This window comes from Pelobates fuscus, chromosome 2 (genome assembly GCF_036172605.1).
Source record: "Pelobates fuscus isolate aPelFus1 chromosome 2, aPelFus1.pri, whole genome shotgun sequence".
NCBI classification, from domain to species: domain Eukaryota; kingdom Metazoa; phylum Chordata; class Amphibia; order Anura; family Pelobatidae; genus Pelobates; species Pelobates fuscus.
In genome coordinates this window covers 261,702,212-261,728,034 of record NC_086318.1, presented here as the reverse complement: position 1 = coordinate 261,728,034, position 25,823 = coordinate 261,702,212, and positions in this window count along the sequence as shown.

The window sequence follows — 25,823 nt, the reverse complement described above, 5'->3', positions numbered from 1 at the left end:
TTCTTAGTGTCAGCCCCTCTTCTGGTCATATTGGTGATAGGAGCAATAATAGAGGAGTAACCCTTAATGAAACGTCTGTAATAATTAGAGAAACCAATAAATCTCTGAATGGCCTTGAGACCCTTAGGTAAAGGCCAATCTAAAATGGATTGGAGTTTCTCCGGATCCATTTCAAACCCCTCTCCAGAAATCACGTAACCAAGAAAGATAGTCTGGGATTGGTCAAAGCTACATTTCTCTAATTTGCAGTACAAGCCATGTTGAAGAAGTTTGTGCAAAACCCTTCTGACCTGTCCGTGGTGAGTCTCAATATCCCTGGAATGTATAAGTATATCATCGAGGTATACAATAACACAGTCATGTTGAAACTCCCTAAGAACCTCATTAATTAGATCCTGAAATACCGCCGGGGCATTACAGAGACCAAAAGGCATTACTGTATACTCATAGTGCCCATAACGAGTATTGAACGCAGTCTTCCACTCGTGTCCCTGCTGAATTCTCACCAAGTTATAAGCACCTCTGAGGTCTAACTTAGTGAAAATCTTGGAACCCTTTAATCGATCAAAAAGCTCGGTGATCAAGGGGATCGGATAGGCATTTCTAATGGTTATCTTGTTCAAACCTCGGTAGTCAATGCAAGGTCTTAAAGAACCATCCTTCTTTTTAACAAAAAAAAATCCAGCCCCAGCAGGGGAGGATGATCTCCTAATGAACCCTTTGTCTAGGTTTTCACGAATATACTCCTCTAAGACTAAGTTCTCATTCGTAGACAAAGGGTATACATGGCCCCTGGGAGGCATAGTACCAGGAAGTAAATTAATTTTGCAATCAAAAGGCCTGTGTGGTGGTAAGGTATCAGCCTTTCCTTTGTCAAATACCGCCTTTAAATCTAGATACAAGGAAGGTATCTGTACTTTAGTAGAGTCGGTAGAGTTATTAAGTGTGTTAACAATACAAAGGGGTGACACTCTCTTTAAACATCTCTCTTGACAACCCTGACCCCACGAGACTATTTCCCCTGATTTCCAATCTATAATGGGGTTATGTCTCTTCAGCCAGGAGTATCCCAGGACTATGGGAACAGAAGGAGATGAAATGAGTAGTAGAGATATCTCCTCCTTGTGTAGAATACCAGTAGTTAAGTTAAGAGGTGTGGTTTCCCGGAAAATCACAGGCTCAAGTAAAGGTCTACCATCTATGGCCTCAACAGCCAAAGGTGTCTTCCTTAACTGGGATGGGATAGCGTGTTTGGTGAGAAAAACTTGGTCGATAAAGCTCTCAGCAGCTCCGGAGTCTATCAATGCCATAGTCTCTAAAGTTCCCTTCTCCCAAGTTAAAGAGACGGGTAATAGAAGCCTGTGTTCTTTGTAGTTATGAGTAGAGGACAAAATAGAAACACCCAAGGCCTGTCCTCTAGAGAAACTTAGGTGCGAGCGTTTCCCGGGCGATTGGGACAATTCAAATGTAAGTGACCTCTGACTCCACAATACATACACAGTCCCTCCCTTCTCCTGTACTGTCTCTCCTCTTCTGAGAGGCGAGTAAGGCCTATCTGCATAGGTTCTGGAAACTGTGGAGTTTTGGTTTCAGGGCTTTGAAATGATGGAGCTAGTCTAAAGGAAGGTCTACCGGTTCTATCTCGAGTGTTCTGCCTCTCTCTTAGACGTTCGTCAATGCGAGAGATAAAGGAAATTAAGTCCTCCAAATTCTCGGGAAGCTCTCTCGTCGCTACCTCGTCAAGTATTACATCGGATAATCCGTTTAAAAATACGTCTATATAAGCCTGTTCATTCCACTTAACCTCTGCCGCCAAAGACCTGAACTCTAGTGCGTAATCCACAAGTGTTCGGTTCTCTTGTCTAAGGCGCAACAGTGATCTAGCTGCATTGACCTTTCTGCCAGGGGGGTCAAAAGTTCTTTTAAAAGCAGCTACAAAGGCATTATAGTTATAGACTAATGGATTATCATTCTCCCACAACGGATTAGCCGATCTCAGAGCCTTCTCAATGAGTAAGGTGATAATAAATCCCACCTTTGCCCTATCAGTAGGGTAGGAACGGGGTAACTTGGGAAGAAGCACCTACAGTGGCTACCTCTAGCCCTGAACTCACAGGAGGAATAGAAGTATTACGCATCTCCTCAGGTGGATTATTAGGACGTGATAGTAACGCCTGTAGTGCTAGTGCCATCTGATCCATTCTATGATCCATGGCGTCAAACCTAGGATCAGGAGAACCAAGCTGACAGTTTGTACCTGCAGGATCCATTGGCCCTGTCGTAATGTCAGGATCGGGACAGGGATCCAACACGCAGAGTACAAAGAGTAGCAGATACGTATACCGGACCTTAGAATGGCCGGACTTAACGTAAAACTACGTATAGAATGGTCAGGGACAAGCCGAGGTCGAGGGAACGAGAAGACAGGTAAGCGAGAGACAAGCCGGGTCAAGGATAACAGAGAAGACAGGTAAGTAATAACAAAGCCGGGTCAGAACCAAAAGACAAGAGAATACAAGAGCACTGTGTGACTAGGCTGGCTAGAACCACGACAGGGCAATGAGCAAATGCTGAGAGCTCCCTTAAATACCCTGGTTCTAGAGACTAATCACGCCTCCGCCGAGGCCTGATTCGTGTCCGGGATTTGACTGACAGGTCGGGCTAGAATAGCGTCATGACGTCGACTATTGAGCGTCACGTTACAAAAAGGCATAGTTCTCTCGCGGCCGGCGTTTACATGCGCGAGGGGACCGCGAGGAACGGGAGAATCATGCCGTCTGGATGGAAAAATGTCCAAGTCTCTACCCGTCTCAGGGGTAGAGACTACAGGTACCCTGACAATAACTCATACAATTTTCTTAAATGTAAAGTCAAGCGATACTCCAGAGTACTGTGAAAGGGATACACCGTCTATAATAACGTCTTCAAAATCAATAATCCAAATGCATCATGGTGTGATGAAATAAAGGTAAGGTTTAATGAGATCAAAAGAACAAAATCATATATGTTTCATCCTCAAACCTTACAATAACAAGTCTTTGTTAATGCTTGGGCAATCAACAAACAGCTTCTGATTAATAGAATGTGTTAGACATTGTTAACCAGCTCTGCAAAGATTATTGGACAACTGTCACCTCACCACATTTTTTTTTTTTTTAATGGGAAAGGAAATTTATTTTTTTTCTAAATAAAGTATATGTAAATACAAATTGAGAAAAACATATCCCTATCTATAGTATGTGACAGGATCTTCAGCCATATACATACACCTTGGGTCCATTGAAAACCCACAATCAGTTTTGTTTGGTCTTCCCTTCTTTAATCCTTGGACAGTGAATTGACATAATCAGGCCACAACTGTCAAATTTAAAATAGCAAGGTGCTGTCTTGTATAAAAGGGGGCATTAATTAGCATGATAAAAATATAATTAAATTGTAAGACCTCACCATGAATATGTCGGGCGATTTTGGGCACCAGTTTTAAAGAATTACTTATTTCTGACTTATTACAGAACTAGAGAAAGTGCAGAGACGCGTTACAAAATTAATAAGAAGATGGAAAATATTAATTATGAGAGAGGGATAGAAAAACTGTATTTGTTTTCTTTAGAAAAAAGTGGATATGAAAGCACTATACAAATACATGCAGAGTCAGTGCAAACCGCTATGTGCTAAACTGTTCATTAACAAGAAAATACAACACACAAGAAAGGCATTGTCACTTACAGCCGTGGAAAGGGTTCTTTACAGTCAGAACAATAAAAGATGTGGAATAGTCTACTTAAAGAGGTTGTCTTATAAGATGATATTGTTATATTTTTAAAAAGGAAACACACAAATGGGTCAGAGCTAATTAACCTACCAGTATGAAATACACAGCAAACCTAAAAAAGGGATTTTTTTTCTGAACCCTTTTAAGAGAATCAAAAAGAGTAACACAAAAAATAGAGAAAGGACTGCTCCACAAATGGAATCAGTTTCCAAAATGATATAAGATATATTTATATTCCCAGAAACAAAACTTTTTCCTCACATGAAATAGTGCCTCTATGACAGAGGTAAGTGCAATTTTGGTACTTGATAGAGCGTAGGTTTCTTAAGCCTGAATAATGTATCTTTTATTCGTTTCTCAGATGTCCATATATACAGAAAAGACAAAAAATGGGATAATCCAATAGTGCAATATGCCTGATGCAGTGGATGTAATAAAATAACAATATTACACTCACATCTACTAGAGCTATGGCTAGCTCTAGCGTATAGCGATTGGAGTCGTACAATCCCCACTTATATTTTTTTTTTTTGATTTTTAATGCAGAGCTGCCTGCTATCTTATTTTTTTTTTTTTTTTAATTCTTTATTTTTCTTGTGCGATGAGTGGTAACAAACATACTTAGCCAAGATAGCATTTGCAGGCAATATACATATCATTTCAAGTCTTGGCAGTTAGTACAGCACATTTTTTTTTTTTTTAAGTAGCAGGAAGTCAACAGGTTAATTTAAACATAAGTATAGAAAATATGCATTATGTTTTTTCAGGCTTAAGTACTCGAGTCAGATTGTAGATTAGGCAAAATCAGTGCATAAACTGTGCTATGAACATTCCAATCAATGCATTTACTCAACTTTAGCTATGTAAGCAGACTAGTGCATTTAGGGGTTATGCATAACGTTAGGTACATACACAGAGTATTGGCAGGAGCTTTTCCCTCTGAGTGCAGCCCAGACCATAAGAGAGTCCCTTTGGCAATTCATGCAGTGGCAGTTCATGTTTATCCAACCCCCGATCTGCAGAGTTTGTGGCATGGCAGGAGTGAGTCCATCGTGCATGGGAGGAAGAGGTGTGAGTGCTCTCTCCTTGTGGGATTCCATTGTGAGATCTTCAGCTGGACATAGTCGGATTTCTGGGTCGTGGTGTAGGTCGGCAGGATTAGCAGCAGTGCCTGTTGATGGGAGCTGGGAATCCCCGTCTGTGGCTTGGTGAGTTGGTAGCTTCTCTGTAGTGAGGGGCCCCATTGCTTTTCCGCCGGCTGGACAGCCTCGGGGTATCGATTTTGCTGCGTACTGGTGGTCCCTGATTGCGCCGCCATTTTAGGGCTACATTCTTCTTCCCGCCATATTGGTCGTGGGGAGCCCCCCAGGCCTGGGCGCTGCAGGTCGCGGAGACAGTCTCCTGGGACCGGGATAACCCCCCCGGTCCAGAGGGGGGGGGATACGGGGCCCTTACCGCGTGGCGTCGGAGTTCCAAAGGGAAACCGCAGGGCAGGATAGCGAGGTGGCGGCCGTCCACCTCACTCACCGCTCGGGTAGGCCTCGGATGTGGCTGTGCTGATGTGCCTTCTCAGGGGTCTAAACGCTCGGGATCCGAGTGGCCTCAGCTCCAGCACCTCTTTGCCCGCAGGACCGATGTTGCTTAACTGCAGTTGAGTAGTTTTTTTAGCTTTTTACGGGTATAATTGCTGTGAGTCTGCAGGAGCTCGACATGAGTGCGACCTCTCAGCATGGCGGTCGGCCCCGCCCCCAATCCCCACTTATATGATATGATGTGAGTATCCTCAATGGTGGAGGTGCCCAGGAGCTCAAGGAGAAATATAGAAAGTCAAAAATAGTGCTCTTAATAGAATACATAACTCTTTTTTGGATATAGTAAAATATACTCACAAAGATAGAGCATGCTCACTGCTCTTTGATATTAGCGTTGGTGGTATGATCCCCACGTAGGATTCAAATAGAGCTTGACAGTTGCTTCTCAGAGTCTGCTTTTTAGGCAAAGATTTTAAGAAATCTTCTAATTAACACAATTGCTCCATTTCCAGGGACTCAGCCAGCTCTGCATGGCGCACACATATGACGTCACTGAGAACGTCCTGATTACAGGGACTCCGCCCCCTCTTCTGTAATTGAGACATTCTTAGTAATGTCATATGTGTGCACCGTGCAGTGCTTGCTTCACGCTGGTGTGAGGCATGTGTAACGGAACTCCCTGTACTACGACCGAGTACCTTCCGTTGATGGACGCTTCCGAGCTTGCACCGAGGATCACAAGCACCGCACCGGACACCACAACCACCACAGACTCCACAACTGCCGTAGCTTAACTGGAGTCTCGCTGTCTTCTGTCCACCCTGGATCAGCTTCTGTCCTCCAGGACCGTGTGGGGAAGACCTCTCCTTCAGGAGAGCGTATCAGGAACAAGCTCTTAAAAGAGCTAAGTGATTAAAGCTCAGGGGAGTATGCAGAGCATAGTAATCCCCAGTGTGAGTATAGTTGTCCCCTCCAATTCACGAGACAAGACTACATGTTGAGGGTCAAGAAGAACAACCAATCAACACATTACAACACAGCTAACACTCCCATTCATTACATCAGAAATCCTCCACTCTGCCTGTGATACAATTATATCAACACAATAGACTAACTTAATTATCACAGGCAGGAAAATACAGTATTATAAAACATATCACAGGGACCCCAAAACATGCAATAACCCAATAAAATAATAATATCATCGGAACCGGGGGATCTGGGTGAAACACATATCCAAAATTCACCCACATCTGTTCAGTAATTTGGAAGATACGGTTTAATGCAGATTCTGCAGAACATATACAGGCTATATGAAAAATAATTACTGTTAAATGTGTCCCCTGTTCTGTAGTTTAAAACTACTGAACAATGTCTTTGTGCACCAAATACCGGCGAGATGACACCGTGTAGAAAAGTCAAAACAGTGTCTGTGAGTTAAAATGGCCGCCATCCATTGTTCTCACCATATGCTTCATCCATTGTTCTCACCATGTGCCTCTGATACATGAAATGTTAGCCACCCAGTAACTCCAGTTTGTCTGGTAGTCTATCCAGCCGGACCAACAGATGAAACACATGGGGAACAGTGCAACAAACGAAGGCAATCATAAAAAATATGGACAATAGTCATATTTGTGCACAATCTCAAGTTTTGTCACAGGGCACAAATAGTGTTTTCAAATGTCATATATCCCAGGGCCATAGTCAGAAGGTAGGAGGCGGGCAAGCAGCCCCCTCCAAGAACACGTGGCCAGGTCTGTTCCGCCACAGCATGTATCAATGAAAGAGTAGTTTCCTGTTCGACTTCAAATGAGAATGATATTTGGAGGCACCTCAGTTGTGTTGCTGCAGCATGCCACCTGCAGGTGAGAAGGTTTGTTGCAGTTTAGATTCCCAGTATGTGTCAAAAGACGGCATCCCTGGATGCTCAAGCAAAAGAGATATAACATGTGGATACTGGTTTAAGATGCTTAGTTGGGCCCAAACATAACTACTGGAAGTTTGATAAATGGGATGGTATCTGCAGAGAAAATGTTAAAGCTCTGGAGAGTGTTTTTGAGGTAGAAGATGACATCCACAGATATCAGTGGTTAGTTCTGAACCTTGCTCAGTCCCAATGAGGCCCACAGTTGGTATGGAAAGTCTGGTGACACTAATTTAAGTGTAGTGGTAGGAGTAAATAGTAATTGCAAGTTGGCTGGTATAAGCTTAGGCTACACATCTTCCAGATTCATAGTAAATGGATTGTTAATGATAGAAAACGTCTTACATAAGGGATAACCTATGGGAGTTAATCTAATGTCCAGAGAGAGAGATGTGTTCTTTGAGATGTTCTCCAAATCCACCCAAGATGAGGATCTATATGATTATGAGTAGAAATGTCAGGTCAGGGCCTGACATTTCGAATGCCAGGGCCACCTTTAGATGTGATATGCTCATCACTTTGTGGGACATCCTGGGAGGTCATTTTTTTTCCAAATGTCTTATGCAGGATTGGCTATAGGTAACGTTCTGAACAAATAGGATAATATATGGTAATATATTCATCTTAATAGTGTTTTTGCAGCCCAACCAGTTTTATTCAATGGGCCAGTTGAGTTGCAATAGTCTTATTTGAAATTATATTCCTTGAGAATTGAGCCTTTAGTGGTAGTGATTTTAACCCCCATATAAGAAAGGGAAGTGGTCCTCCAGTCAAATGGATTTGAATCTTTGTAATATTATTCTTATATTAGGAAACCTGGCCATACGTACTGAGAAGGCTTAATAGAGCAGGGACAAAGTACTCTGGTGATGAGAGTGTTAGTAGAAAGTAGTCAGTGAACAGAGCTAATTTTTGTTGGTGTGTGGGAGCAGGCACAATTTTAATATTAGGAAGGTATTTAATTTTGTGAACTAGATGTTCTATAGTTAGAATGAAAATGAGGGGAGAAAGCAGATATCCCTGTCTTCTTCTGTTGGTGATAAGAATTAAGGTATACCATTTATTAATGCCTTTTGAGCATTGAGGGCAAGGAGTATTTTGGAAAATTTTAAATAAATTCAATATTTGCACAGAAACTAAAACAGGGCACAAGAGAAAACAGCTGTGAAGCTGCTGGAAGGATTTTTTTCACATCTAAAATAAGTTCATTTTTCATACAGTTAGTATATTAATTTGTATGCCACAGATCAGAAAAGCCTGAGGATATGCCTGAAGAGCTATTGGATAAGTAGATGATGGGAAGATTATCCATCCATAGAGGGTAAAATAGCAAACAAAATATACACAAGGTGTATAGTTGTGTAGGCGCTTCCAACTTAAAATAGACAATAAAAGTAAGTGTGACAGAAAGGTGTAATCCCTTAACACCTAAAGGTAAAGTGAAACAATTAAAATAATTCACACCCACTTAGAAAAATATACAGAGTAAAAAGGATATACCACCTATTGCAGATATAGATATGGTGGTTACATCTGTAAAACAAATGAGACATACATAGTGTTTTCCATATAGGTAAAAACAAACAATTATATCATATGAGGATTGAACTCACAAGGATGGAGCCTCTTAGGCTCTATGTACTTCGCTCTCGGGTGCCTATTCAGGCTTTCGATAATTTTCAGTTGAAGACCCAGACTCCACGAATTCAAGAGTAAATAAGGGTTTATTAATTAATGAAATATTATATTAAAATATTAATAATATAGGACAAAAATAGGCAGATATATGTATAAAATACAGCGTGGTATGGTACTGCAATAATGGCCAAAATTAAAAGCAGCAAAGCACCACAGCATATACACAAAATAACAATACCGCCAAATGAAAGTCCCAGTAAAAAGTCCAGTAAAGTGCAAACGCGTTTCAGCCCTAGATAGGGCCTTCCTCAGTGCTGAATTCCTGGAGAACCTTCAGGGCTTAAGTAGCCCCCTTGATAAGTCCAACTGCATCCAGCTGTGCTTCAGAAATCCCGCCAGCCATATCACTTCCGGTTTTGGGGAAAAAAAAAAAAAAAAATGTTATTTTTATTTTTTTTATTTAAAAAACATGTGACTTCCGGTTGGATGCGGTCATGTGATGTATTTGTGTTCCACCATGCGTTCCACACTCGGGCATGGTGGAATTGACTACAGAAAGTGTTCATATTGAAAGAGGGCATTTGCCCAAACAAATAATACAATAATATAGTAGAATAAATAAACAAATTGAGTAAGCTGTGAATAAATAAATCGGAATAGAAATATAAAATACAAAATATTTGTTAATATAGGTACATATAAAACATCATATATAAAATAGAAGAAATGTAACTCAGGGGGATGTGGAAGGGAGAGGAAACGTCCTAGAAGAAAAGATATTAATATAAAAATGTAAATATAATATTTAAAAAATATATAAAATATTATATTATAAAAAATGGACTAACTCAAAATCTATGTTGAGACCTTTAGGGCACATAGTGTCCAAAGTGAAAATCCATTTACCCTCTAACTTACTAAGTTCTCGGACATTATCCTCTCCTCTCCAATTCATCCGCTTCTTCCCAATAACCATAAAACTTAAGAGAGAAGTGTCACCATTATGAAATTCAATAAAATGTGCTGACACGCTATGTTTAGTGTATCCCCTCCGTATGTTCCCCATGTGCTCCATAATGCGAGTTTTTAGGCTTCTAGTGGTCATGCCGACATACTGGAGCCCACAGGGACACCAGAGGAGATACACCACATTAGTGGAGCGGCATGTGACAACATCGCGTATTTTAAAACTAGTTCCTGTAACATTGGATTTAAACGTGCTCTGTGTATCTTTCTTAAAAGTAGTATTCTTGCACGGTAAGCACATTTTACATGGATAAAAACCTGGTCTTTGGTTAAAAACATTCTTGTCTCCCTGTTTGCAATTAATAAAGCTTTTAACCAAGTGATCTTTAATATTTTTAGCCCCTTTAAAAATAACCTTCGGTTTCTCACCTATGATATCTTTAAGATCCCCATCCGTTTTTAAAATATGCCAGTGTTTATTCACTATGTGTTTAATTTGTTTAGAGTTGGTATTATAATCTAAAATTAAAGGTACATACTCTTTATCCCTACTTATTGTATCTTTCTTTGGTTTAGGTTTTAATACCTCAACTCTATCCATGTTCTTCACCTGTTGAATCTGTTCTTTCAGGACTGTAGGATCATAATGTTTCTCTTTAAAAAATGACGTCAATGTGTTTGCTTGGTTATCAAATTGTTGGGGATCTGTACAGTTCCTCAGCATTCTTATATATTGTCCTTTTGGCATGTTGTTGATCCAAGGGGCATAATGGCAACTGGTTGTGTCAATGTAACTATTGACGTCAACCAGTTTAAAAAAGTTTTGGTTTTAATACAAGAATCCTCTATATAGATAACCAGGTCTAAAAAATTTACATGGGAGGTACTATATTCACTGGTGAGAGTGATATTTCTAGAATTGTTATTTAAAAATGGAAAAAATGAAGTAAGGTGCTGTTCTCCCCCCCTCCAAATAAAAAAAATATCATCTATGTACCTGCGATAGAGGACCAAGTTCGCACTCCAAGGTACATCCTCTGAGAGGAAAGATTCCTCCCAGAAGGACATAAACAAATTCGCGTAACCCGGTGCGAACTTGGTCCCCATCGCAGTCCCAATGAGTTGTAAAAAATAAGAACCCTCAAACCAAAAGAAATTATTCTGTAAAATGAGTAAAATGCCCTCTATAATAAAATCTCTTTGGGTTTCTGGAACTAAACTATCTGATAAAAAGTGTCTAACTGAGTCACATCCTAGGTCATGTTTAATAATAGTATACAAACTATTAACATCGCAAGTTACTAATATGTGACCCTCCTCCCATGTTATATTTTGTAACTCTCTGATGAGATGGGAGGAGTCCTTAAGATAGGTAGGACGTGAAGTGACTATAGGTTGTAACAATCTGTCTATGTATTCAGACAGTCGACTCAATAGGGAATTAACCCCAGCCACTATCGGTCTGCCTGGTGGGTTAACATTATCTTTATGGATTTTGGGGAGGGTATAAAAAACAGGGATTTTAGAAGTTTTAACATTCAAGTAATCATATTCATCTTTATTTAAAAAATTTTGTGTGCGTCCTTTCTCTATTAGTTTAAAATATTTATCCTTAATAGACTCCATAGGGTTACCCGGCAACTTTAAATAAGTGTTCGAGTCCCCCAGTTGTCTATAGATCTCTTTAACGTAGTCTTCCCTATTTTGAATAACCACAGCCCCCCCCCCCCTTATCGGCAGGTTTTATAATAATTTGGTCATCTTTGCTTAATTCCCTAAGGGCTCTTTTCTCTATCGGTCGAAGGTTGTTCTCACGTCTTCCATATTTATTTTTGGGGATTTTTTTAATGAACTCTATGACTAATCTCTCGAAAACCTCCATAGCACCACTGGAATGGTACTTAGGAAAAATTTTTGATTTATTCTTTAGTTTAGTATGTACCATATCGTCATTCACATCTTGGTTATCTTTAAAATCTTTTTGAGGGTGTTTTAAACAAAAATTCTTTAAACACAGCTTACGATTAAACTTCTGTAAATCTATAAATGAGTTAAAAGCATCATTAGAACACGTAGGGGCAAATTTCAATCCCTTACTTAATACTCTGAGTTGATCTTCAGTAAAAGTTTTGTTGGATAAGTTAACTACACCTAAGTGTTTGTCTTTCCTCTCTTCCTCTCCTTTAAAGGGTCTTCCACTTCTAATTCCCCTTCTTCTTGAACCCAATTTCTCTTTCTCATTAATTGTTCGGTTCTTTGAGGGGGATGTGACCCTAAAAAAGGAGCGGAAGATGAAGGGAAAGGTAGAGGATTTCCTTGGGATGTATCTCCTGTGGAGTCCTCTGATAAAATTCGATATCTATTAGTCTGAGGGAACCGGGGTAATGGTTGAGTGGGGTTAGTTCTTGAACCATTCCTATTTTTGCTTCTTTGCCAACCTGAAGAAGAAGCAGGAGCATATGGTTTCTTGGTCTGATATTGATGCGGAGGAATGGGTTCCCTAAATTTTCTAGGTATAGATGGTGTATCATTATAGGTTTTTCTTCCAGATACACCTAAGGACCGATGATCCGGGTTTTTAGGAAATTGATTGGTCTTATTATGGTGAGGATAATTTTGATGGTGGGAGTGATTTTTCCGGGAAAAGGATCTTACTTGGTTTAGAGCATAATCATTCTGATCTCTTTGAAACTTCCTCTTTTTAACGATTAGTGTATTTTCCTCCACTTTTTCCACATTATTCTTTACCATTTTAAGTGTATTATCAATTTCTGTACAATTGACTACTGGTTTAAGTTGTTCTTTAATTTGGTTAATCTGGATATCCAGCTGCATCAAATTACGTTTTTTTTTTTGCTGTACAATAATGGATATCATCCTAGCTTGATAAAGACTCCAAAGCGGAGTTCCAGATCTCCATAAAATCATCATCCTCCCTATCAAACGTGGGGGTTTTAAAAAATCGTGGACCTCTTGGGCTAATTTTTTGCTCCAAATATCGTTCTAGGGTAAAGATATCCCATTTAGTTTTAGTCTCCTTAATTAGCAATTTTTCTATTTTTTTACAAGCAAAATCTAGATTTTCTTCTGATTGAATAATGGGGCCTTGTATATTGTCAAATCTACTAGCAACCATATTCTGCCAGTTCTCTCTGGCTTCAAATAATTCCATTATTAATAGATCTCAAATAAATGGATCAGAGGTAAATTTACAAATATGAGCAGCCCACAACTTTAAGGGATAATGAAATAGCAAACAAAATATACACAAGGTGTATAGTTGTGTAGGCGCTTCCAACTTAAAATAGACAATAAAAGTAAGTGTGACAGAAAGGTGTAATCCCTTAACACCTAAAGGTAAAAAACAAAACAAAAAAAAAAACTATTTTTTTTTTTTTTCCAAAACCGGAAGTGATATGGCTGGCGGGATTTCTGAAGCACAGCTGGATGCAGTTGGACTTATCAAGGGGGCTACTTAAGCCCTGAAGGTTCTCCAGGAATTTAGCACTGAGGAAGGCCCTATCTAGGGCTGAAACGCGTTTGCACTTTACTGGACTTTTTACTGGGACTTTCATTTGGCGGTATTGTTATTTTGTGTATATGCTGTGGTGCTTTGCGGCAATGAATTTTGGCCATTATTGCAGTACCATACCACGCTGTATTTTATACATATATCTGCCTATTTTTGTCCTATATTATTAATATTTTAATATAATATTTAATTAATTAATAAACCCTTATTTACTCTTGAATTCGTGGAGTCTGGGTCTTCAACTGAAAATTATCGAAAGCCTGAATAGGCACCCGAGAGCGAAGTACATAGAGCCTAAGAGGCTCCATGCTTGTGAGTTCAATCCTCATATGATATAATTGTTTGTTTTTACCTATATGGAAAACACTATGTATGTCTCATTTGTTTTACAGATGTAACCACCATATCTATATCTGCAATAGGTGGTATATCCTTTTTACTCTGTATATTTTTCTAAGTGGGTGTGAATTATTTTAATAGAGGGTAAAATGTTGCCTGCAGGCACATCGGAAGAGCCATCAGAGTCTCAATAATTCAAACAGGGTAATACAGGGGAATGTGTCCAATACAAATTTTACCCAGCAAAGCGAGGCTCCAGGTAGCACAGGTCAATGACTACAATAAAAACCACACCTTGGCTGCTATTTGCTATGAGAGACAGCAGATAAGTCACTTATGTGATCCCATCTTATTCAAAGATGGAGATATTTGTGTAAGGGTTGATCTTGCGAATGCCACGGCACCTTCCCCATGCAGGTGCCTGAGGAGTGTTCCTATGCGGTCCGTGTACTTACCGCAAGTGCTGCTGATGTTCGTCTTCAATGTGTCTGCTCTTCCTGTGGGAAACCTTTCTGACGCTGTCCGCTGTTCACCAGATCCTTTTAAAGGCTTAACTTCCTTAAACCTAATTGATGATGTGAACATGCATGCGTCATCATGTCTGTGACATGTTCATACGTTCTGGTGTCACATGGGCCAAGTGACCAATGTTTGCCCTCTTAAAGCTATATAATCCTTTTTTTCTTTTCTATTGTACTGTGCCCTGTCATGGTTTCCATTTTGTGGTTATCTGAAAGCATGGTTTTTCTAGCATTATCTTTGGCTTTTCTGACTTTGGCTTGTTTTTGACCATTCTTCTATTTATTGTCCCTGACTTTTGGCTTGTTCTCTCATTTACGCTACTCTCTGTCTTACTGCCCCTGGCTTGTCTTGTACTACTCTATTTTGCATTATGTCGAGCTGGTAATATGCTTTTATCCACCAACATATATTTATCATTGTTTATTAAGTCTACATTAAGTTTACATGTCGGGTTATAGTGAACAATAAAGGCGTCCAAGAGTATGCTGGCCTTGATATGGGATTGAGCGTACCATTGTGCCAAACCAACAACTTTGTGCGATTGCACCTCCACCTTCTGTAACTTACCTGGGTCCAGCCATTGGGGGAGACCAAATGCGCGGCAATGGCCACGCTCGCATTAGGATTTCCCCATTGGAAAGCATTATTCAACTGCACTGGTTTATTGCCTTTTTCTTACTATACAGTAGTTGCCATGATCATTAACTGGAAACCCTGAGAGGGTTAGTTACTAAAGTGAGAATTGCTGGAATTCAAAGTGAATTTAAAATTTAAGTTCAAAATTGCTGAACTGGCATAATTCTCCACGTCAGCTATGCATTAAATTTAGCTAACTTGGCCTTAAATTTGAAATTCACTTTGAATTCCTGGAAATTCTCACTTTAGTGAGTAACCTTGTGAGATTACTAAAGGAACACTGTAGGCACCCAGACCACTTCAGTTAATTGAAGTGGTCTGGGTGCTGTGACCCTTTTGCACTTAGTGCTGCAATATAAAACATTGCAGTTCCAGAAAAAATGCAATGTTTACATTGCAGCTCTAAGTCTGCTCTCTCTCTGCCACTAGAGGGCTTTCGGAATCCTCACAGACCTCCAGTGTCAGATTTTCTCCATAGGAAAGCATTGAATAATGCTTTCCTATGGGGAGGTCTCATGCGTTGCCATGCGCATGTGCATTAGGTCTCCCCCGCCAGCTGACGTCGGCAGGGGAGGAGCATGGGCGGAACCTGACCCAGTGCCGAGGGACATCGGTGCTGGATTCAGGTAAGTGGCTGAAGGGGTTGGGTTTTAACCCCTTCAGCGCCAAGGAAGGCGGGCACTCCAAGAGACTATAGTGCCAGGAAATGGCCTGTGATTAGAAATGTTCTAAGCAGTTACATATATTTTACAAGTGTCTGTGTAAATAAACCAGATAATTCTATGTTTTTGCATGTATTTTATTAACAAAAATGATTTGTCCCACAACAATATAGAAGTATTCAATGAACAAGGTAACAATGTGCAACAGTTTTACTTTCATACATACATGTAATTCTCCAACACAACATATCACAAAATATTGATTTCAGTCTTCAGAAGCTGTTCACATAAATCTGTTATTTTGAAACGCCAGTCTCAGCAATATGCGCAATTTAATGTTTTTTTAATATGTTAGGTTGTGCAAGTATTAATAACAGTGAGTAAGCGCACAAACATGGAAATAACCCCCAAACATGGAGAGCAAAAATATTAATAGAACTTATTTGGGTGAAATATCATTCAGCAGAAAGTTTATGCAAAATTAGGTATTGTCCTGATGGACACACAATATTCTTCAAATGATCTCAAGATTTTAAAGTCCACACTGTAATATAGTGGCCCCTTCTAAATCCTCCAGGACTCCAAGGGTTAAAATAGGAATCTAGAGAAATAAGAACTAAAATGGTGTAATAACGTTGGGTGAGAAACCTCCACCATATACACCCTATATGGAGCTCTCACCTTGTTAAAATACACGCTTATTTAACCTGTATTTTGTCTCTATTGTTATCTGGTCCAGATTGATATCTAAGAAGTAAAGCAGATAGATACTCCAATAGTGTAACACTGTGTGGGAAGGTGTTAACAACACAAGGATAAAAAATGTAAATCCGTTTAGCTTGGAAAAATGGAGCCTGAGAGGGGATATGATAACATTATACAAATATATTCGGGGCCAGTATAAACCTTTATCTGGAAATCTATTCATAAACAGGGCTATGCATAGGACACAAGGTCACACATTTAGGCTGGAAGAAAGGAGATTTCATCTAAGGCAAAGGAAAGGTTTTTTTTTTACAGTAAGAGCAATAAGGATATGGAATTCTCTGCCTGAAGAGGTGGTTTTGTCAGAGTCTATACAGATGTTTAAACTGCAATTGGATAAATACTTGCAAAAACATAACATACAGGGATATAATTTCTAATTAGTGGGGTAATAGCTGCTTGATCCAAGGAGACATCTGACTGCTATTTTGGGGTCAAGAAGGAATTTTTTCCAAGTTTGTTGCAAAATTGGAAGCGCTTCTGACTGGGTTTTTTGCCTTCTTTTGGATCAACAGCAAACACATATGTGAGGGAGGCTGAACTTGATGGACGCAAGTCTCATTTTAGCTATGTAACTATGTAACTCCCCCTATGTACCCTGCTCACCTGATGCAGGGACTTAAACTTGCCCCACAGTGTATTTGCGGTATAAGTAGATAGGGTCTTCAGTAATCCAATAAATTCCACACTTTATTAACTTCCAAACAATGGATAAAAACAAAACAAAAAACTCTATGTGGCTGGCTTACAGTTCGTAGGGTAATTCCTAAGATCGTAATCAGTTTCACTGTCTACCGATGTTACTATTTGATCTTCTCCCCGAACACCAATAAAATTGTTTTTAATGAATTATCTTTTGTTACAGCTACTATTAGGGGTTCATTTATTTTAATGTGATTTGTAGTTCCACAACTTGTTTAGTTACATTGTTTCAAAAGGGTATGATGCACAGCTGTCATAAATTGTAGATTAGTGAGAGAGTATTTAACAAAGTTCGGCACTCAGCACCAACAGACTTTGAGAAATCACACCCAGGGCAAAACGCATAAGTCACGTGGTGCCGACATTGCTGGCGTTCAGGGGAGAAGATCAAACATCAACATCGGTGGATGGTGAAACTGATTCCGATTTTAAGATTACCCTACGAACTGTAAGCCAGCCACATATATTTTATTGTTTATTTTATCCATTGTTTGGAAGTTAATAAAGTGTGGATCCTATTGGATTACTGAAGACTCACTATCTACTTGTATCGCGAATACACATTGTGGGGCAAGTTTAAGACCCTTCATCAGGTTAGCAAGGTAAATAGGGGAAGTGTTGTTAATGCCTTCCCACACAGTGTTACACTATTGGAGTATCTATCTGCTTTACTTCTTAGATATCAATCTGGACCAGATAACAAAAAAGACGAAATACAGATTAAATATACATGTATTTTAACAAGGTGAGAGCTCCATATAGGGTGTATATGGTGGAGGTTTCTCGCCCAACATTATTACACCATTTTAATACTTTGAGATCTTGAGATCATTTGAAGAATATTGTGTGTCCATCAGGACAATACCTAATTTAGCATGAACTTTCTGTTGAATGATATTTCACACGAATAATTCTATTAATATTTTTGCTCTCCATGTTTGGGGGTTATTTCCATTTTTGTGCGCTAACTCACTGTTGTTAATGTTGAGTTTTTTGAGGTTTTTATACTTAGGGGGAAATAGAGGATAGTGGCACAGGTTTAATATAGATTGAAGAGATAATATCTTTTATACATTTCTTGAAGGAAAGCGCCTCAGATTAATACCTATAAGATTGTGCACTGAGTATTTTTTTTTTTTTTTTAAATAAAGACATATTTTTTGAGAAACAAAAATATATCAGTTGCTGCAGCCCAATTATTTGCCCATTGTGAGTACAGTACGTTTTAACGCCTCAAGGTAAGACTGTGCTATTTTGAGAGTAGGAAAGCATTATTTTGAGGGTGGCATTTTATATCATATGTACTGCAAGCTATGTTTTTGTGCAAAATTATTGTATAAATGCTGTCAGAGGTCTAACTATATTTTCTTGAAGTGAGGATAAAAAGAAATGAATCTGTTGATATTGCACTGATTATTTAAAGTTTCCTTTTCAAGGCGTGTTGTCATTGTCCTTTGCAACAACATAAATCTTTGGCATGGCATTTTGGCAAACTGCCATGTTTAACGACTTGCTTTGTATATTTAAAAATAATGTTTTATTGTTGAACAATGGTGTTAACTGGCATGATTGTGTTGGGTAGATTCTTTTCTTAATATAGGCTTCAACACTCCTGCAGTTGGATGCCATTTTTTTTTTAGTTTTTTCATGTTCAGCTTTAATCTAGGTTTGGCCTTGACATCTACACTATTCTCAGAATTTTAGCCATTTGATTTAAAAATATTAAAAGCCGATAGCAGCAATCTCAACAGTGGTACGCTTCATAAAAGCCAGCAGAAGGTCAAAGAATTTAAGCTCCTCTGCATAGTTGGACCACCTTTGCACCAATGAAAGGTATCAATTCATAATGTTCGCTAAAGCTTACCAGGAAAAATGACACCCTCTACACATATAAGTATCTTGATAAAACATGTCCCCTTTGTGGTTAATCTGTTCGTTAACCTGTTCAGGTTAAACTGGTGCGGAGGACCTCTTTGCACCATATCAAGTTTACTGGTATTTTACAGGATCATAAAGCTTGCAGTTATAAGGTTGGACCTAATCCCAAAATGTCTCAAATCAGGTTCCTGTGTGTGGTCACACGTACAATTTTCATTTTTACTGATAGCATAATTAGCAGTAGCTTTGATTTTGTTATAGTACCCTCAGAGGAGGAAGAAAGGGAAATCCTCCTAATTTGATGACTGCACTAGAACCTCTTAAATAGGAACTTTACATCTATAACAGGATTTCCTGACCTTTTATGGAACTCTGTACAGAATTATTGACTCCAAAACATAGATTTGTTTTAAATATGTTTATTGGTATCATGACTTAAGTTCTCATATCAGACAGATTTTCATTAAAGCAAACAGTCGCCTGCGCAGAGGCTGAAGTATCGGCCTAGAAGGGTTAATGCAGATTATCGCCTGCGCAGAGGCGGGTTAGTCAGAACATATAAACAGATATAAACTTTGCAGAAATGTATTCGTATATATTACAACACAGACTGCACATAATGAACTAATGTAACGTGTTACGCTAGCTGCCCGTGGGCGGTAAGCTTCATGGTTATGTTGTTTATAACTGTGCTTTGTGGGCTAAAACACAGATATGCCTTAATAAAAAATTTAAAGAAAACTAATAAGGCAAAAAACTGTATGCATGGTATATAAGCTTATATATCCGCTTACACATGTGGTGCGGTAATCATGTATGGCAGGAGTATTACTTCAGTCAGATGTCTTAATGCAGTAATAAATCCTATCTATTAGCATTGTAGCAGCGGCTATTTACTCACAGAATATGCATGCCTGAAAATGAATGTATAATCTTCAAGACTAGCAACATATATGTATATATATGTATATATATATATATATATGTCTCAATGAGCATGGTCATTTCTATGCCTAAGTAAAAGCATATTAATAGTCGTCACCCTATGCAACAGCCTGACTATATAAGTAGGCAGTAATAAAAACGTTAAGTTTATGTGCTGGCTAGTCTAAAGATCAATTGTCCTTATATTAAATCAAAAGTCCCTTCGCTGGGGAGAGTAGTGATGTGCCCGGCACGGGGGTTCATGTGGTGCAGAATCTCAGTCTCCCTCGGGTTTTGTTCCTGTGCAGAATTATATGTGCTTCGGGCAGGTTGCGCACATCCGAGTCCCCCCGGCTCCCCCAGCTTGGTGCCCCCCCCTTTCACCCACAAGGCAGATCCCCGTGTCTACTCGAGGCCCCGCTGCGTTGTGGGCACTCGGAGGTGTTGGCATTCCTCGCGTCTCTCCCTCCGGTAAGTCCGCATGGCGCCCCCTTCTGCACCTCCCCATTCCCAGCAGGGCCCCTACGAAGCTCCAGCCCAGTCGTGCCTCACCCCCCTCCGGTCTCATACTTGCCGCCGGCACGTCCTCCCGGCCACCGGTCCGCCAGGTGTCCGCGCAGCTCAGCGTCACAGGGCTAGCAGAGTTGGGGGCACAGTATCCGGGACCACCCCTGTAACCGGAGATCTGGGCCGGCTCCGTGTCGACCGGTCAGCCGCCCGGGAGCTTCCAGCCACCCCAGGGACCAAGGCGTCTCAGCGTGGGCTCCCGTCACCTGCCTCCCTGGTGTGCCTTATTACTGTGCGGGAGTGAATTATCTGCCGGCCATCTCAGTCTCAAATGGGTTTGGGCTCCATGCCTTATGGGCCTCTTCCCCCAGCCTCCGAAGTGTGGGCTTTCACGCCTAGATCACCCCCATCGGCCTGTACGGGGGGGGAGCGGGGCTGGGCCGGGTCTCCTGGCTCCAACGCTGTCTGTGCTCATCGTGGGCCATGTGTGCCTGGGCCTCGCGGGGGCCTCGTGGTTGTTGGGTGCTGTTAGCGGGTCGGGAACAACTGTGCTCCACTCCTGGGCATGTCACCCCTCAGTTCCGGGCTTGTTCCCGGTTTCTAGCGAGTATATAGGGTTTTTAAGTGGGTTTTTAGGCTTTGTTTAGCCGGAGCTGGCTTAGGTTGCTGCCACTCTGCTCGGCGGCCCGGCCCCACCCCCAAAACATAGATTTGGAACACAAGAACATGGTAAATCAGGAATATTGTTAGGCTATCGCAGGCTGAAATGGCAGACAAAATTAATGGGTTTGACAGATACACCATATATAACTGAACACATATCACTCACTATTTCTTGTCCAGCAGAACATTAACTGTGTTTCCCTATAGTATAATGTAGGCATAGGCAACCTTCGGCACTCCAGATGTTTTGGACTACACCTCACATGATGCTTTGCCAACATTATGGGTGTAAGAGCATTATGGGGGATGTAGTCCACAACATCTGGAGTGCCGAAGGTTGCTTATCCCCTCCCCTCTATTCTATAATCCCCTCCTCTCCACTCTGTAGCACCCCTCCCCTCTTTAGCCACCTTGCCCTCCAATTATTAGCCCCCAGGTCCTCCAATCTTAGGCCCCCTGCCCTGCACTTGTTAGCCCCCCCTTCACTCTTTAGCCCCTCTGCCCTTCAATCTTTAGTCCCCCTCCCCTTTAATCTTTAGCCCCCTCCCCTGTGCCTGCTCAGTCTGCTTTGGAGTAGCCTCTGCTTCCCAGTCCAACAGGAAGCAGTTCTGTGCTCTCAGTGAGTGCTTCCTGTCAGACTGGATAGGGCAAAGAGTAAGCACAGCCTGCCTGCTCAGTCATGCTATATTTTGTGACCGACTGTGCAGTGCCCCCAAACCTCCTCAAAGTGTGGTACCTGAGGGGAACCGCCCACCAGTTAGTACGCCACTGAATAGTAGTCACCATCACCAGGAGTTTCAAATGAACGCTTTATGTAGGACCCTAGATTATTCCTATCCTATGTCAGAGTCACCCTGTGTCCCTTATAGGTGCAGGGTGTGTATAATGTCTTTGTTTATTGTTCATTGTTTTGCATGTTCTTCTGTCATGCTGATACTTGCTACCAACTAGGTGGATGTGTCTATGGAGCCTGTATAGTGCCTGTATAGTTAATTTGCATAGTTAGGTAGATTTGCATATTGCTAATTCTGCAGGCAGGAGAATAGCAAGGCTTGTTAATTTGCATAGTCAGGTAGATTTGCATATTGCTAATTCTGGAGGCAGGATAGATATTTTATGTTAAAGGGAAACTCCAGTGCCAGAAAAACGATCCGTTTTTCTGGCACTGGAGGGTCCCTCTCCCTCCCACCCACCAATCTCCGGTTACTGAAGGGGTGAAAACCCCTTTAGTGACTTACCTGAGGCAGCGGCGATGTCCCTCGCCGCTGTCTCCTCCTCCGCGACGCTCCTCCTTGTGATTGCGTCGGCCGGTGGGCGAGACTGATCTCGCCCACCGGCCGAGGAGACCTAATGCGCATCCAACGGAAGCAACATCGTGGTTTTATTATATCCAGAGAAAAGTACTTAATAGAACTGGATCCAAAATTCAAAAGAGGGTATAAATATATCAATAACCACCTCCCGATAACTTACCCGGATGGGTTACAGTGATATTGCATTCTATGGAAAAAAATAGAACTAAAAATAAAAATAGAAGTGCAAGTAACGCACCCACTGCATCGATAGCAACCTTTCTTACTGGGTCCTGTGTTTTTTTGATAACATAAGGTGGGGTCGCTTCTAACTAGTAGGTCTCTAGGATTCCTGTTCTGTTTCAGGCTAATGTTAGGTTTTTGACAAAAAATTGAAGGTAGATTTTTATCTGAGCCTAGGATGCCCCAGTATTTACAAAAAATTGAAGGTAGATTTTTATCTGAGCCTAGGATGCCCCAGTATTTATTCATGACTTGTTGGATTTGTGAGGTACCAGTGTGAAGAGTTAAGGGTAAGTACATTTTAGTCGCTGATGGTATCTTTCGTGTGGCCTCTGAAGATTCACCTGTCATGTGTTCTGTGGCTTTGTCCTTTGCTCTTTTTAAGACATCAGGACTGTAACCTCTGGCAAGAAATCTCTCAGTCATTTTGTGTAATTGGTTTGCTTGGTTTATAGGATCGCTATTATATCTCAATACTCGCATGTACTGAAATACTGGAAGTGATTCTTTAAGCTTTTGTGGGTGATAGCTGTTGAACTGAAGTAGAGTATTTCTCGCTGTGTCTTTACGGTGTAAGTTGTATCCCAACTTGCCTTCCTCTGTGTCTTTGTAGATGGAAACATCCAGAAATTGAATTATTTGAGTATCAAATGTAAGTGTAAGTTTGACTGGAAGCACTGAAGAGTTTATCTCATTAATCATTTGTTCCAAGCTGCAAGGGGTTCCTGTCCATATAAGGAAGATGTCATCTACAAAACGGTGATATATGAGTATCTGTTGCCGATACTTCTCCAAGATGTGTTTGGTCTCAAAAAGGAACATAAAGGCATTGGCGTATGACGGTGCCATCGCTGCTCCCATTGAGGTGTCCATCAGTTGTAAATAAAAGTGATCTTCAAACTTAAAATAATTGCATGCAAGGGCTATTTGTAAAAGCTCCATGAGAAATTTGATGGGGGGACCGTCATATTTGGACGAATTGCAGAGGATCTGTCGTAGTGCTTGAATACCTTCCATGTGTGGTATAATGGTATATAGGTTTTTGACGTCTAATGTGACCAATAGATGTTGTGCTTCCACTGAAGTCAAACTCTTGATATTCTCCAAAAAATCACTGGTGTCTCGTAGACAAGTCGGAAGGTCCATAACAGAAGTTTTGATATGATAATCAATATATTTGCCGATAGGCTCAAGCAGACTGTCTCGGGCCGAAACAATCGGTCTTCCTGGTGAATTTAACATGCCTTTGTGAATTTTGGGTAATGTATATAAAACTGGATGTTTTGGATGTTCCACGTACAAAAATTTGGCCATATTAGTGTCGATAAAGCCCATCTGGACCCCGGTGGTAATCGTGGTTTGAATTCTATTTTGAAATTTTTTCACGGGATCGAATGATAATTTCTGATAGGTGGTGGTGTCAGAGAGTTGGTTGGATATCTCCTCTTTGTATTTGACGTAGGACATTACCACAATGGCTCCCCCTTTGTCCGCGGGCCGGATAACAATGTTGGGATCTGTCATCAAGTCTTTTAGGGCTGTCTTTTCAGTCCTGGATAGATTCTGTCGATGATCGATGGGGTTTTTTAACATCTTCTCGGATTCATTTTTCACCGATTGCATAAAGGTTTTAATGGATGTATTGGAGGTTTTTAACTCTCCTTTGTATTTGACTTTGAGAGGATTTTTCATAGTTGTAGTTGGGGTGTCAGATGTTGTGGGACTGTCTTTCCACTGTTCATAATTAGTTAGAAATTAGTATATATTTATGTATATATTTATATATATATATATATATATATATATATATATATATATATATATATATATATATATATCTTTACATAACCAAGGTCATTGACCCCATGTCCCCCACCTTCAACCATATTCTATTTGAACATACATGACCCACATAACAGTACAATAAATAGGATAAATAGGAGGACTTCTTTATCGTGTATTTATTGTGACAAAAGTTTACATCACAGTGTAGAACAGCAAATCGACGTTTCGACCCCTCAGGGTCATTTTCAAGATCAAACACTAAGTGAAATAAGTACAGTTTAAATATAAATGCAAACAATCAACTCACCAATCTCGTGTGTGCGGCTACCCGAACCCGGAAGTGTCCCGACACCCCACGTGGTTCCTTCAACGCGCGTCATTACGTAAGACGTGGTTGCTAGGTGATAGAGTGTAAACTCTCCACTTAGAAAAAAACGTCAACCAACGTAATCAGTGTATAGAAACGTGATTCATCTAGTGCTATGAGATCTCAAACGAGAGATCATACAGTGGGTATTAAAAGTAGAAAAAAATAATAAAAGAAAATTCGATCGGATGACTTCCTAGTTTCTAATAATAAACTTGTGCGACATGCTGCCGAAAGGTCAAAGTTCTAGGGTGCAATGGAAAGTGCAAAAGTGAGTTAATAGTGCTAAACACTGCAAGTGATAAAATCTAATCGGCAGGACTCTCATAAGGTTCATCTGAGAAGATGATATTACACAGAGATATTATAAATGTCTGAGGACAAAAAAATAATGAATAAACAGATAAATAAATAATATTACATACTCTTAAATACTATATTATTGCATATCAAAACTAAGTAATATCTCAAAATTAATAGCTCTAGGTTAGTGTAACATTCACAATATCAGAAGTTCAGGACTTAGTATATTTGCCAAATCATTAATTAATTATTTAAAGAAACATGGAGAATGAAATGTATTCATTCAATCCTTTTGGAGTTACTGTGTCCAAACGGTGTATCCAATATGTTTCACGTTGCAGTAACAGTTTGTTTTAAATATGTTTATTAAAGTCGCAACGAAACGTAGGCAGACATTTTTTGAATTGCGAAAAAGAGCATTTGGTTGCCTGCGCAGAGGCATATAAGTCAGATGAGACATGCAATAAATAAGACAAAGGCATTTAACAGGCATAATGACGCATTATGTAGGTTATTTAGTTATCTGGGCCATTCCTATGTCCATCTATGCGTGTGATGGCGCTTTCCGCATAAGTAGTCTACTATGTAATTAAATAAGCATGCAGGCAAATGAATTAAGTATGCAGAAAAAAGGAAGAAAAAAACCCCAAAAAGGGATGTCTTATATAAAGACCGCCCAGAGGGTAAATACCCAGTCCAATCTCAACAGTAGTGTAGTTGCCAAAAAAATAAAAAAGCCTTTATTGAAATCTATTAAAAACCTGGGTTATCAGTGATGGACAGAATAATATAGGGAGAAATATGTATGGTAGGAACAGGGCTAGTCAGGAGCCTAATAGCCAAAAGGAACCCTCACAAAAAACGGAGA